At 39.3% G+C, this 12,973-nt stretch overlaps 1 protein-coding gene across 1 annotated transcript in view; it reads left to right on the forward strand.

Annotated features, from left to right (window-relative positions):
* Window positions 1-2,340: 2,340 nt before the first annotated feature.
* Window positions 2,341-12,973, forward strand: part of lpar1 (lysophosphatidic acid receptor 1) — a 38,748-nt gene continuing 28,115 nt past the window's right edge. The window contains exon 1 of the mRNA XM_044333628.1: window positions 2,341-2,770. The gene's annotated coding sequence lies outside the window, so the exon portion shown is untranslated. The remainder of the gene's footprint in view (window positions 2,771-12,973) is intronic.

A 12,973-nucleotide genomic window follows, 5' to 3' on the forward strand; every position in this document is an offset into this window, starting at 1 on the left:
TGACAGAAAACTTGATACAAAATGCAGAGGTCTTACTGAAATTCATGGTATTTATAGATGTGTAAGTGGTCTTAGATTTTAAATGACAAAATGAGACAGAATGACACATACAAGTATTTTGTGATCTGACGGTTGTATTGGCAGTAACTACCAGGACGACATTAACTGGCTGTGCCTTCCAAAACCTTTCAAAATTACTGTTAAAAAATAATGATGTTTTATGATGTGACAATGCTATGGGTAAGGTCTGGTTAGGTTTAGACAAAAAAAAACACTTGGTTAGGTTTAGGAAAATATCCCAGTGCTGGCATGGTTTGGGCAAAGAAAGTACTTTGTTAAGATTAGGGAAACCTCATGGTTTGAGTTAAAATTATTACTTCATTAAAGTTACAATATTAATGTTATGGTTGGAAATAGGAAAACGGTTGGTAACGGGGAACAAACAGTCTCCTGTGTTAAAGTCCAATGTTTTGTGGACCCATCCATCAATCCCAAACTCCTCCCTGTGTGGACTTTGCCACTATATAATAAAGTAATGTGATCTCCTCTTTTGCTCCAGTCATAATAACTACAGCCACTAGAGGGCTCCTTTCACTTGAAAGTAATTACGGAAACGTAAACGTTATTTTGGGACACTTAAATGACTGATCCTGACATTTTTCTTGGAACATGTCAAACACTGAGTGAAATAGAGGAAATGGAACACGAAACAGTTTTTCGAGACTCTTCTCACAAGAAAAACAAAAGCACCGGCCATTTCCAAATGCCTCAAACAACTTATGTTCATGTTTCTTTAAACATGTTTCTTTGTGTGGCTGTTTTAATTATGACTCATATGTCAGGATCAAAAGAGTGATGTCTAACAACACAAAACCTCTTAGGGAGGAGGATGAGTTCACCAAGTATGGGAGACTGCTTTTTGCATCTAGTATCCTACCAACAAACAAGATTATGATCTTTCTCTTAGTCTTCATCAGGTATGTCTGTGCCTAAACATAACCAACAGTTTAGCAACAGATCCGAAGGCAATGACAAATGACCTTTTTTGTCTTTTAGTTTGAAGGACTTGGTGGGTCTTTCATGACCTGCATGATGTGCCAAGGTGATCAGGAAGCAGGGGCCAGAGACAGACTTCCCGAACCAGGATTATCAACAACCGTTTCCATCACAGATTTTGCCAATAGCCGAAAGAAGCCAGTCCTTTCGTTGGGGCCTCATGAGGCGTCCTAGATGCAGAATTGGATGTCTTCCACTCTGATGGGATAAACAACAATCTGGTCTGATGCTCCATGTCTGCTTGATTGGGCCATTTTCAGGCTAATATTGTGTAGTCTGATCCTTGCTTTGAAAGATGGTGCCTGATTGGGGAACATGTCATGCATAATGTATGAGTGTTGGTGTATGGGTAATATTTTGAGGACTGGGAGGCAACATTATCTTGCTTGAAAGTGGGTTCCACATAAAATTCAATGGAAATTACACATTTAACTTAATGAGACAAACAAGACAATCTTATATTGTTCAATGTATCATGGTTTTAACACTCCATTTCATTCAACAGTCGCAGCGGTTGGTTTAAACACCTCACTAAGTGTTCACAGATGGGGCAAAGTTGGCAGACATAACTGTCCTTAGCAAATACTTTCTCATAACCTGAGAACTTCGTATGAGGAGGTTTTAACTTCACTTGGCCATACCAGCAGACAGGAGGAAATATTTCCAATATATTATGTGGAAGGTTAATTGGTAAGGAATACAATATGTCTTTGAGTCCCTCAGTGTCAGCCTCACGCTCTCTTTTTCTCTCCCCTTCACTCCACTCCTAACTCTCTCCCTTCCTGTCTCTCTCTTAACACGTTACTGAAAAAAAAAATATGTTTCCAATTAGGCGCTGAGGGAAAAAGAACAACTCTGAACTGTGAACACTACAAGAAATGTCTAATTCTTCTGTTTAATTCTTAACATTTATCTTTAATCTTTTTCTAAGCAGGAAAATGCAAGTGGTTGAAATAACTGCACTTGTTGCCAATGAAGTTTCACCTGTTTTCAGTTTTAAGAGATTACATTTTTTTTTAAATAATCTTACAGCAGTTTCAAGATATTGCAGTTTATTCAAGAAAATGTTTCATGTTTGACTGATTGCAGTGAAATGTCACCTTTTGCAAAATGTTTGCACAAGCAAAATAAGATGTCTAGGAAGTCTCAATGCTAGACTTTATTTAAATGTCATTTTTTTGCAGTTTGTGTGTGTGTGTGTGCGCGCGCGCGCGCGCGCGCGTGTGCGTGTATGTGACGTCATGTGCAGACAAAGGTCCTATCCTGTCGAGTGTGTGTGGCAGTCGGTCGGTCAGAGAGAGAGAGAGAGAGAGAGAGAGAGAGCTTAGCGGAGCCGCCGCGCCAGCGCAGAGAGACACGGAGACACAGCAAAGAGCATCAAGGCGACTTCTTCTGGGAAAAAAATAAATAAAACAAGTTTTTTATAAAAAAAAGAAACAAAAAAACAACCACGACGTACTGTTGGGGAAAAAAACGGAGATATTGCTTTTCTGCTCGGACATAAAATGAAAGGGTTACCTGGGTGTATGTTGGATTTGGAGTCTTATATTACACCGCTGCGACTTTGACACAAGAGTTGCGCAGGAGTCTCTAGGAGTTGTCTGTTGGAGGAATTTCAGGCTCCCAGAATCAAACTTGAGTCGGACATCCAGGAACCGGTCAGGCAGTGAGCTAAACTACCTACCTACTGCTCTCACTGGAAAAAAAAGACGATGTAAGTATATATTTTTCTGCTCATTGATCGAATCCGTATAAATTCACTTGTGGTCCACAGAAAAAAAAAAGTTAGGGTTTTTTTTCTTTGGCTTATCTTAGTGCGTCTTCTTGTGCATGCTGGATGTGGGCATCTGTACATAATCAAAGTATACCTGCCACGTAGACGTGGCGAGAAAGCGTTCGGTTCAGATAAAGGCTTTGATGGCATAAGCAGATGCCTGAATCTGCTGTGCGCTCCGTTATTTCGATAGGAGGGCGCTCGTTTGTGCGCCTATAGAGATTGAGACCGGGGACGCGGCTGGAATGAGGGACTTGTTGCGCCAGCGCTGGGGTCTTTATCAAACTCTGGGATTGGAACAATATTTGTGGAAGGAAGTGAGCGAAAAAAAAAACAAGCGGGCGTTGGGTCCGGGAGTAAAAGTTTGACATCTGTGTTGATTTTCCACGCTGATCTGCATTCAGAGAATGTGTTTGGAATTTGGGTTTTTCTTTTAGTTTTCTTCATTGAATCTCTTCCTCTCCCACCATAATGTAAGCCCACTACAAAGGCTTGTAACAAGTTATCCAGCATCAGTTATCATCCAAGAGGAAATACTTCTGTTGTCAGTTTCATAAATCGAAGGTGTGATTGCTAAAACATGATGACCAGGCCAGCAGCTTATTGATAGTCCTCAAACATTTCTTGTGGTGTTGGCATCTTCCCAAAGTATACGCCTTGATGCTGTCTACTACCGGCAGGAGTCAATACACCGTGCTGTGCGCTGGACTCAGGCCCTGAAATTCAACAACAATTTCTTGAACTATCTTAACTTCTCACTGAACTCTGTCAAAAGGCGTGACACTGGCAAAAAGCAAGGTTTCTACATGTATGATTTTCAGGCAGACAGGCAGTGTTGACCTCACCTGCTCTAAGGATGGAGATAACTCATAGATATCGATGTACTCAGAGTCATATCTGAGTTGAATGCCTGTGATTATTTTACTTTTTCTGTCAAAAATATAAAGATCTGTTGTCTTTCCAGAGTTTCACAGTAAAAAGTCATTTTTTCATTCATCTGAATGCTGCTTATGAAGAGGATGATCTTGTGCAACTATCACTACTGTAAAGTGCATGGGGGTGGTATAAATGCAAATGAAGCTGCACACAGTCAGCAGATTCATAGAGGTCACAAAAGCTCTGCTGCACTTGTGAAGTGTATCATGACTCTTACTGAAGAACAGGAACATTTTAAAAGCTTCTTTTTTTCTGCCCAACTGGTGATGGTTGATAAAACTGCCCAACATTTTGGTCCAAAGCAGAATAATTCAATAACTACTGGTCAGACTGCTGTGAAACTTTGTTTTTGTGTCCCCAGTGGAGAAATCTCTATGGAGACCACTAACATGTCATTTAGAGCAGGTCAGGTCAAAATTTTCACTTGACCAACAATTAAGTCTGTGACAAAGAAACTATTGGGTAGACAATATTTGCTGTGTATCTGCAGGATGAATTTTAATGCTTTTGGTGACCCCCTGGTCTTTCCTCCCAAGAATTTACCTGCTGATTGTTGTGCCCCCTTGAGATTCCTTCATTGCAACTGTCAGGCCAAAATTTACATTTAGTCTATCTCACATCTCTAACGGACAGATAATATACTGAGCACTTTTCTGGTCCCCGGAAGGAAGAGGCGGCATAGACCTGAAATTTGGGTTAAGTTCTCATCCACCTTTGCATTTGTGTTGGCGGTAGCTTCAGCTTTGTCATTTGTTCCAACAGACACAATTGGCCAGGTGGGAAGTCAGATGAGAGTTCTTGTCAGTTTGTTGGTGCACCAAAGCTTCTTACTGGTTAGTTGGGGTGCCTGCACAGTAGAGGTAAAACTGTGGGGGGGATTGGACGAACCTCCCATGCTCATCATTGGTAGGTCACCCTCCTTATATACTGTAGATTTAGCAGCAACAAAGATTGCAGTGTTTAGGGGCTAAAAAAAGGGCAGATAAAAAAAGAAGTTCTCTGTCCATTTTGGTCATTACATGACATTTCCTTTATTGCTTCCTTAATTACAAATTATCTTTGTTTACAAAAAGCAAACAAACAAGAACAAAGGGCTGGATTACCATGAAATTTGCTCTGGATAATTTTCATCCCCACAGGAGTTTTGATGATCCCATGGCCTTTCCCTTTAACCCAAATTTCCACATGCACCCAAGACATGATGTGATAACATAACAGAGTTGCTAGTTAAGCCTTTTAACTGATTGTAACGGTCTTCTGTAAAAAAGAAAATAAAAAAAAAATAAAAAAAGCCATATGCTTCCTACATGCTGCTGTTGCACTTTTGATGTAACCTAATTAATATTGATCTGTGGCTCAAATGGTACTCATTTGTGTGTGTGTGTGTGTGTGTGTGTTTGTGTATTCACATGAGAGAGCCAGAACAGTTTACCTACCACCCATTGCCACCAACCACAGGGGGTTTTTGATGTTATAGTGGGGTGTGAAAACCATTTACATTTCTTCTGATAGATTAGGTCAGAGGATCTCAGGCTGTTTTAATTATAGAATCAACACCGCCCTCACAAAATGAGATTTTCTTACAGCTGAAACTCACAACAGTTTTCTTAAGGAGTCACATATGTTGACTGTTGACTTAATACTTTGCAAAGAATAGCTTTTTTCCTGATTGAAATACAACTTATATATATGTATATTATATATAACTTTTGAACAATTTTAATTTTGGAACCCATTTTAATGATCTATGTGGAATCTGATGTATATTGACTGTAAACTAGGCTGAGACTCATCCAACAGCTACAGCTGGAGGTGGGGAACTAGAACATGGTCTCCAGCATTTTCAGCCTGGGACTGAAAATAAGATATTTAACCTTTCCACTTTGGACATGAAGAAAGATTATTATTTCTTGTTGGGAAATTCCTCAGAAATAGGGCCCACAGCCCACTTGGTGCCCTGAAATATTGAACAAAGCCCCTTTTTGTTGCATATAGATATTTCATAATTCACTAATTCTTGCCAACATTTGTGAAAAAAACACATCAAGTCAATTCCTCACTGCACGGTTTAAAGACCAGGAAAAGACAGACAAGAAAAAGAAGGAATTAAAGACATTGAAGTCTCTATCTAAGTATCAAGTGGATGGAATTGACTCATTTCACAAATTAGCTCAATTTTCAAGTCAATTTAGTGGCAGCTATTCCATCTTTGCAAATCTAAATGCGCATTATGCAACATTGTACCACAAGAGTGCCTGCTGCAGAGGGTTATAAGGAAAGAGGAGAGAAGTGAAAAATAGAGATGACAGGAAAAGATACGAGGAAACAAAGAGATAACATTGAGTTAGAAAAATAAACATGTCGCCTTTGCATACATACCTAAACCAATCTGTAAACGATAAGGGTTTAAAGTGACAAATACTGCGCTCCAGTAAGATTTAACAAATAATATTTTACTTCAGGTACAATATTTAAAAATATTTCCGACTGATTTTTTTCTCTCATGTATCTTTGGATTTAGCCATATTACTTTTCAGTGGTTAATCATACTGTGTCACCATGGATATGACACACCAGCACTCCAGATATGGGGGCAGGGTTGTTAAGAACTTAGTGGTTTCCTCAGTAACCACACAAGCAACGCAATCATTAAGTTCTGATTGATAGATTTGACAGGATTGCAAAAACATGCTCATCCCAAAGTTATTCCACAACTTGTGAAATATGTTGAAACACAAAAGGAAGTTTTAAGGGAGACGTTGATTCTTCTGACCTCCAACCCTTCTCGCTCAAACTTAACTAAACTCCCATTGCAAAGACTTATTGTCTCTCCTGAAGATGACTGTTTTATGTTTCCCTACATGAGCTCTGACATCCGTCAAAAGAAAGGGTCCTTGGAACATCTGTGTTTTGATTACTGAAGGCATGATTTCTCCTCCCCCTCATCTAAGGACCCGCATTCCACCCAGTCTTCCTCCCAAGGTCCAGATTGCTTCCACATTCATGCAGGTGACAGAGTTGCACTGTGTAAGCTATTATGGCAGAAATTAAGTTTCCTTTAAAGCCATCTGAACAGGGAAAGCAAGAGTTCTACTGCTGTTCAAACTGCTGTAAGAATTACAAAAAAAGACACAAAGAGTTGTATTATTACTAACATTATCTCCAAAGTGCTCTTTGTATTTGTGTGCTTACACATGCATGCTTGTGGAGATCTACCTATGTTTCTTCTTTAGTTGTCAGCTTGTGTGAGGAAATGAGGTCAGACCATTTCTACTTCTTCAACTGGTGATCATGATGAAGTCGGTGACCACATTTGATGCCTTAGAAGCATGATGAGCCACAATACAGTTTCCCCCTTGCAGCGCTTCCCCTGATCATGCTTTTGGTTTGCAGTGCTTTGCGTCTTGCTGGTGTTAGGTGACACACAATGCCAATCACATGTGTGCCAGCAAGTGACACTCTTATCAAAAGCAGCTAGCTACTCTCAAAATCATAATTAATCTAAAAAGCTATCCTGAAACAGCTGTCCCACTAATGTTCCTGCATATTTGATGCTTTTTGTTTATGTGGAGGTTATTTTTGTGAGATCAAGTAGCTCCAGGTGGCCCACAACAACCACTGCTAGGCTTTCCTCACTTTTATTGTTTACAGTTCAGTTGGGAAGGCACTTTTGTGTATTTTTTCAACACGAAGCAACACTCCGCCAAAAGGCAATCCTCAAATGCTGCCTCTACTGCTAAAACTGCAGGAGACCAGATCAGATCTGATCAGAGCAGATATCTTTGTAACTGTATATCAAAAAAAGTTAAATACTTGCATCAGTAGTCATTCAGTGTAGGGCCGAGACATTGATTTCAGACATATTCTGTGCACATGTTAAAATAGAGCTCTGTGGGTGTGAATAGTGTCCACCTCAATTCTGTTGGAGGAATGTCTGTTTTTTTTTTTTCAAGTGCTACCTGGTTGCAATAATACAGAAATTCATTGACATACAAACAAAGGTTGGAGGCAAAGAACATCATGACTAAGTAGAGTGGCATTTCCTTTACCAAATCTGTTTTTTTTTCAGGACTCCTTGGAGTGTTTTATCACATGTACAGTTTGTACACAGTTTAACCAACTGTTTGAGATGTCCTGTTTAATTTCAATAGTGGCTGTGGAATAATTAATGATAAATTAGTGTAGCCCGTTGTTGACTGATTTTTGTTGACTGATTCAATTGTCTTAGCAGACATGCTCCCAACTTATCTGTTCTTGCTTTTATGTTTTACATGAACATACAGCAGGTATATGTTCATGTTTATGCATAAGGATGCATCAAGGTTCTTCTTGAAACCCCCCTGGTCCTCGCTCATCGCTTATCTCAGTTAATGTAAAAATAAGCCGTGGTTTTACAGGAAGCTGTTCTTGTGGGTTTGTGACATTACTGCCATTGTGTGTGTTGTGAGGGAGTGACAGAAAACGACAAAGAGGGTAGTTTAGGGTAGTAGACGCTTTTGACATCTTTATCTTTCACTGTGGTTACTGTAAAAAATTGAGTTTGACGATAACATGTTGGGAGCAAACGCAGGAATACTTTATCATATGTTCCAGTGCTTCTCTAACTTTTTGGCTCACAACATGCCCCGTCACAGGCTTCTAGCGTGGAATATTTCCATCAAAAATAATTTCCCTTTCCAGGTTGCTACAGGATTTGTTACTGAGCAAAAAGAACAGCTAGTAGTATAGTAGAGAGTCAGAAAGACAGAGAAGCAGACAGGCACTTACCCATACACACACAGCTTTGTAGCCATACACAAGTCTGTTTTTTAAGGTCTCAGCATAGCTGTTGCGCACCATCTCCTCTGCAGACTATGTGCACTGTCCTCAACCATTGATGTGTATATAAAGCGCTGTCGTCCTTGCAGGAGTTGCCACTGTGCTCCAACACTGTGGTTAGCACTGTGGACAACTCTGCAGAAAACAAACTGGAAAGCCACCTGGAAAGTCTATGTTTTCCTTTGTTGTTTTTAAAGTTTTCCTCTGTTTGAATGCTGAAAGTTGGGTGCAACCAATAAACCAGAGGTTAGTACAACAATCTAACCAGCAGTCCTCTTGATGTTTGTTGTCAAATATGTCCTCCAAATAGTCACCTATTGAGAAGCTGATTAAAAAATATAACCAACAATTCAAATCAGCTGTTGGTCACTCAGGCCACGAGCTAAGAGTGACCATGATGTTTAAAATTTCGAGAGCACAAGCCGCAATGACGCAATTTCAGAGGCTCGTGCTGGCGGCCACTAGAGCGCATCAGCTGATGAAAAAAACATGCATTGGCCCTTACTTTATGGGGGCGTTGAGACATGAATCGCTTCCTCACTCCTTGCTTCCCAGCTGACCTCTTGTTAATTTTCTCTCCTTGCAAAGTCTTTGTTCCTCGTGTCTTCTGTGCTGTGTGAGTATGTGAGGGCAATGTGGGTTAAGAACATGTAGAGGGTGTCTGAGGGCAGTCATGGATGGAACATCCAGAAAGAGGAACTAGAATGAGCAGGAAGAGGAAATTATTTTTCAGCAACGGTCATGAATATCTCCGAGTTACTTACATCTCAAACACAGTAAGCAGTAAATTCTGCTTAGCTATTGTACTCTGAAACACACTGAACACTGAACACTCAAAAACAAATCACAAAACTAAGACATGAGCTCCCCTTTCAAATGCAAAAACTTGTGTTCAAATGCAGCTATGAAGTCACTCTGTCAGCTTCAGTTACAATATATTACCATTGCCACGCTCAGTTATGGCCTTCTTGCTGACTCATCTGTATTCAGCGTTACACTGATGTCAGCAAGTAGTGATATTTTTTTGTCGACTATGTTGTTGCAGTGACTATGAGATTACATCGTTGCCCCTCTGCTTTAATTTGAGTGTGTTTACATCCACATCAAGTGTAGCACAATAGTGTAGTATTTATGGCAGGTTTATGGCATGCTTATTTCTAGAAAGCAGTAGAGTGTTGCTCTTGTGTTATTGATTGGGGTACTGAATGTAGGAATGATCTTGTGTGCATCTTTTATTTTGCTGCAGTAGTTTTTAAAGTTTTTTTTTTTGTGAAATTGAAGACACAGAGTTTTCCCAGATGTTGAAGTCATTTCAGACACAACAGCCTCTGCTGCATGTCAATCTGCAATGTTAAATCAAGTGCAGTAGATATTTATATAAGTTTCCATTCCCTCCGCCCATATTTCCACCTCAGTGCCTTAAAATATTGCATGAGCACAAACATGCAATTTTTGGCATTGCTGTTTTTTTTTTCATTTTACCAGCTCAAAACCTTTGTCATCCCTTTAGTACATATGGACAAATGCGATTTGACTGTTTAGTACCTGAAAAAAAACTGTACATCCCACTTTGTTTCCTAAAATTGATTAATCAAAACAAAACTTAAACAAAAAAATGTTTTAAAAAAAGTTTTTCAACTGAATCAAAAAATGAAATCTATCATTAAGGTAAGCATTTGAAAAGATTGTCCGGTCTGATGAGACAAACATTGAACTCTATGCCTGGCAAACACCAGCTACTGCTCATCAACTGACCACTACTATCCTCACAGTGAAGCATGGTGGTGGTAGCATCATGCTATGGGGTTGCAGGACGGGGATACTAGTCAGACTTGAGGGAATTGTGATTGCAACCAAGCACAGAGAGGTCCTTGAGGAAAACCTGCTTTCAGAGGGACACTACATCAGACTAGGACCAAGGTTCACCTTTCAGCACGGCAACAGCCTTAAGCATACAGCCAAGAAAACTCTTGAGTGGGTTCGGGGTAAGTCTCTGAATGTCCTTGAATAGTCCTGCCAAAGCCGGACTTGAACCCAAGAGAACATCCAATATGACTGAGCTTGAGAGGCTCTGCCCAGAAGAATGGGTGAAACTGCCCAAAGCTTGTAGAGACTTACCCAAAAAGACTTTAGCCACAATTGCTGCCAATGATGCCTTACCAAGAGTAGTGAATAAAGGCTCTGAATACTTAATAAATGAGAGATTTTTATAAACATGTTTTCTCTATGATTATCTCTTATTATTCTCTTGTCATTATGGGTTATTGTGTGTAGATGAAAAAGTTCATTTGATCCATTTTAAATTAAATCTGTAACATAACGTGTGCAAAAACTGAAGGGATCTGAAAACTTTCAAAGCCACTGTATCTCTTTTATTCCCTCTTTTTATTTTTTTTCTTTGTCTTCTACTTTGTAACTTGCTTCCTTGCTTTTTGCCTTCAGTCTGGTCTCCAGCAAGTGAAACACACTCTCAGTTAGACTGAGGTCAAGTCATTGGATTGGCTAGTTGAGAGCATTCCACGACCAGGCCATAAAAACTCCTTGGTTGTCTTGTCTGTGTGTTTAAAAACATTGCATTTTCTTAAAATTAGGAATTGGGAGACTCAATAAAGATATGAAGACCCTCAATCTTAAAGCCAGAACTTTACTTTAAAATTGTATACTGAAATAGGGACATTCTGCAGTCTCATTGCTTTATTATCTATTTGCATGAAAGGCTGTAATACCCTTTTGAATTGTAATCTGTAATGTACACAAACTTTTCAAATTTAATTTCAGTGCAAAACATGGCTTCATGCAAGAAAATGTTTAACCAGTTTTCATAGTGATTTTGACAGTCCAGAGAATTCAGTGATGAATTTGAAGAACGCTTTTGAGTCAAACCCTGAAATCTCTGAAGAGCACACTGACGCAATCCCATATTGCATCTGAGCTACGGTGATGTCATGTGTGGAATCTGTCTCCAATAGTGTGATTTCATCAGTGACTGAACACACCCAGCAATAAACTGCAAAGAAACCTGACACATACTGTATGGTAGAGGTAGTTTACTTCGACCCAATCAGAAATAATTTATTACACAACTGTAAATGTAAAGTAGCTCTCACATACTGTATCATACTGTAGGAGTTCCCCCAATTCCTCTTGTTCTGCATCATACTGTGGTGGGAAGCTTGTCTTTCTAAAAAAACACCAGACAATATCCACATTTCAGTCAGGTACTGTAAATGTTATGTTTTTCAGTTCCTTGGTTTCACTCCGTGTGTGTGCCATGCTTTTATTATTAGTATATGTGTGCATGTTAATGTTTGAAAGAGTGTCAGAATAGTTTTCAGAAATTGCATTTACCATTGTAAGCACAATCACATGCTCCTATTACTCAATGATCTAAATTTATTTCATACGCCCTAATCTTAAACTTAACCAGCAGTACATGCCAACTTTTATGCCTAAATTCACACCAGGAGTGACACATGTGTTCCATGAGATGCATGACTGATTTAATTCCTTAAATTCTCCAAAAACACTTCAAAAACTCTTTGGGTATGGTTGGTCATTTACCCTGAAATAATACTGAAAGAAGTGAAGACCACTCACAATGATCTCTCCTCACAAATACCTGTTTCATAGGAGAAATGCAAAGACCTGCGTTTGACCCAGATGCAAATATAGAACAAGATAAATGTGGGAGGGGTGTATTAAAATATTGCTCTATGCCACCAATAGATGTCAAAAACTGCACATATGCTACTAAGTTTAGGTGTACACACCATGTATTTGTGTCATACAGCTTACACTTATCCTGCTCTGAACTGCATTTCTAAAGGCTTTTCAGGGATTAATTTCATGCTTATATTTTTTTCCTGCCATTTAGCCTGAAAACCTGCTTTACCAAAACATGTGGAACAGATCATAGCAGAAAGACCTTACAGCAAATAAGCTTATTAGATGGACATTTGCAAAATGAAAGGGTGTGTTATATGCTGCTCCACAGATAATAACCCATGGGTTGGATTTCTGTTGTCACTAGACTTACCCAAGCTATGATCCCAGGAAAAATTTATAGTCAAATTAAAATTCCTTTAATATGTTTTATATGTTATTTATGATTCTGGCTGTTATTTAGAAATACAACATTGCTTTCAGTGGCTTTAGACAAACCAGAAGCCACTGTGAAACCCACTTAGTCTGTCTGTGCAGAGTAGTATGTAATTTAGCAGCAACAAGTTAACTCCTTCACTGTGGGGAATGAAATGTGTCAGACTTCTTACAAGAGGAAATGCTCAAGAAGTGCTTCTGTCGGTGGTTTGATGAAATGTTGCCTCTGCTTCTGCAACTGTGTGACTTTCATATTATCCACAACTTTCTTTAATTGTCACTTACAGTGAC

The sequence above is a fragment of the Thunnus albacares genome, chromosome 18 (genome assembly GCF_914725855.1).
Source record: "Thunnus albacares chromosome 18, fThuAlb1.1, whole genome shotgun sequence".
Classification (NCBI taxonomy): Eukaryota; Metazoa; Chordata; class Actinopteri; order Scombriformes; family Scombridae; genus Thunnus; species Thunnus albacares.